At 34.2% G+C, this 3,069-nt stretch overlaps 1 pseudogene; it reads right to left on the bottom strand.

Moving 5' to 3' along the window:
* Positions 1-1,895: 1,895 nt before the first annotated feature.
* On the bottom strand, positions 1,896-2,218 carry LOC110298643 (cytochrome c pseudogene; annotated as a pseudogene).
* Between the last annotated feature and the right edge of the window lie 851 nt (positions 2,219-3,069).

The raw sequence follows: 3,069 nt of genomic DNA, 5'->3' as shown, positions 1-3,069 counted from the left end.
AAAGCATTCTCATTCCATTTCTGAGTATAGATTTCTCAGAAAACTCTAAATTATATATTCACACATGGCCTCAAGGTTTACATGGTACATTTAGAAGCTGCCTGTAGCCATTTTATTTATTTCATTAATAATATTTCTGGATATTCACATAAGCATCAGTAACCTTTTCATAAAATTTCAAGGCAAAATTCTGAAATACAATCCTAATATACTGCCTTTTTAAAAATATAAACAAAATTAGTAATATATTTAATATACATTTTATTTAAAAATACAAAAATATCCAATAGAAATTCATATGACCAGTGAAAATGAAAAATGAAAAATGAAAAAATGAAAAAAAAATGAAAAAAAAAGAACATGTTTGGATGAATGAAACCTTTAAAGATATTATATATTATTTAATATTTATTTATTGTAAATTGCAAATAAAGCCAAAGACTTTCAAAATCACTGGGAAAACTTTTGTCGGCTCTCCAGCAGAGAGATGCTTATTACTAACGCACTCCCACTACAACCCTTGGATACGGAGCACATAAGGTGTTATGACTGACGATGATATGTGGATTGCAGTCTGCAATCTTACATTTGTAGGAGTTCACCCACTACTTTGCAAAGTGATACTTTGCAGCTGCTGCATCTTGTTTTGTTCTCTACCATAAATATAATCCAAACTCAGGGCAGAGATGAAATGATATTATCGACATTTGAAAATATGTTTGTTCAGCCATTACAACATGACAAGAAAAAAAAAGTAAAATTAAATAATACATTTTATTTTTAAATACTTTATGTGCGGTGGCTAGTGTATTTTAATTACAACATTGAAATGAAAGTTTATCAATGGAAAGACAGACAGTATTTACAGATAAGTTTTGATTATACAAGGTAATTGACCAAACAACATATTATGAAGTGCATAAACATATGTGATATAAACAAATCTGTTTGCTCTACACCAAATATAAGCCAGTGATGAAGCCTGCCCAGACATAGCTTGTTCGCAAGAGTGAGTTAAATGTGGGAAGCCAAGCAAAGGGTTAGCTGGCATGCAGAAGGCCTGTAGTATGATCTTTCTTTTTCCTAGAAAAGTAAAACAATTCAAAACATTGTAGATAAATATAGACCTCTGCATTAGCAATGTAGCAACATAAACGATTGTATTTCTGTCATCAGGGTCACTCACTGAGTGCCTGCCTACTCCAATCCATTCAACAAAGTAGAACTCAAAGGAGTGCTAGCAGGCATTCCAGTGGGAACGTCCAAACGTGGACACGGTGCTTTCCCCATGTAAGTGGAAGAGAGAGTGAGATGCTTACCCTATTGAAGAGACAACAGTCATTATTAGGTGAGTGGGACACAGATGAGATAGGTATAAAACAAACACTTGTTGTGTATTAATGCTTGATAGTACTAGGTGTTGGAAAGATTCGTGGTAAGGAAGCACTCTTGCTCTAAGAGTAGAACTTTATACAACTAAATGAGAAAGCAATTTGATAGCACCTAGCCAAGCTGAAGATGGTGGCACATCACTTGTCTCATTTGTTCTCAACACCTCCTGGTTATAAAAACGTTTAAATAGTTCATCTCCACAGTCCTTTCAATAGAGGAAAACCAAAATAAAACAAAACAAAACAACAATAACAACAACAACAAAAACCCAAACCAAACAAAAAAAAAACACCAGTGGGACAAAACCAAGAGCTATCTATTACCTTTTTTTTTTTTTTTTTTTTTTTTTTTTTTTTTTTTTTTTACAACAAGTCAGTTTTACTTAAATCAGGACTGTCCAACAAAAACATTGTTAGCCATTCATGATCTGAATTTGGTGTATGAATTAAATTATAGTATACATTAAAAGCCACGAGACATTTGTTTTGTTATAAATGAGGCAGTGGAATTACTCATTAGTAGCCTTTTTAAGATAAGCTATTAGGTCTGCCATTTCTCCCTTCTTCTTGAGTCCAGCAAAGTTCATTTTTGTTCGAGGGATGTACTTTTTGGGATTCTCCAAATACTCCATCAGGGTATCCTCTCCCCAGGTGATGCCCTTATTCTTGCTGGCATCTGTGTAAGAGAATCCAACAGCCTGACCTGTCTTTCACTCAAACAGACCATGGAGATTTAGTTCAGGCTTATGTTTGCCTCCCTTTTCCACAGTGTGGCACTGGGCACACTTCTGAATAAAAATCTTCTTGCCTTTTACAACATCACCCATTTTTAATTCACCCTGGGCTGGTCAACACCATAAACGTTCAGACTCGAAGACAGATGTCTCACTCTCTCTCTCTATTACTTATTTAATAGCATATACCTCATAAGTAAAAGTTGTTAAATGAATTATAATGTATGGACATCCCTTGAAGTATATAAAGGTTGAAAGATATCCAGAGGAGAGGATAGAACGATTTCAATGTTCCCCCTTAGCTTTAATATTTTTAAATTCTATTTTGCACATTTAAGAAATAACACAGTGTGCAAAGGTGCTGATATCAGGAAAGAACTCATCCATCAACTCTCACAAATGGACAGAGGAAAACAGACAAGAGCAAGAGACCCTTAACTCGATAGTAGGGCTAGTGAGATTACTCAGTGGGCAAAGGGATTTGCAGCCCAGCTTGGGAACTTAAATTCGATTCCTGGAACCTACATGGTAAGATAGAACCTATTCCACAAGTTGTCTTCTTCCTTCTCCGTGATATCCCAAATATTATTCTTATTAACTAACAGTCACTTCACAGAAGTATCAATATTATGGATATGTTTATGATCTTTATGATATTAAATGAAAATAGCTACATGTAGAGCAGAATATATGGCAGAGTTGTAGTTTTATGATTAAAAAATGTCTTTATGAAAGTGTAATGGAGGAATATAAGAAAATCAAGGTGTTACGTTCACAATTAGTTATTTCACATACATTTAATTTAAAAATTTCTACCTTTCATCAAAATTAGTGTGTATGCTAATAATCCGTATTTCAGGGTTGATGATCTCAGACTAAGAAGTGACCTGAGAACATGCTGAACTTCCAGGTTCAGTATGGGATGGAAGCTACATGCTCATAGG

This window comes from Mus caroli, unplaced genomic scaffold, assembly GCF_978045245.1.
Source record: "Mus caroli unplaced genomic scaffold, Mus_caroli_1 scaffold_8, whole genome shotgun sequence".
NCBI lineage: Eukaryota > Metazoa > Chordata > Mammalia > Rodentia > Muridae > Mus > Mus caroli.
This window is presented reverse-complemented; position numbering and strand designations above follow the sequence as displayed.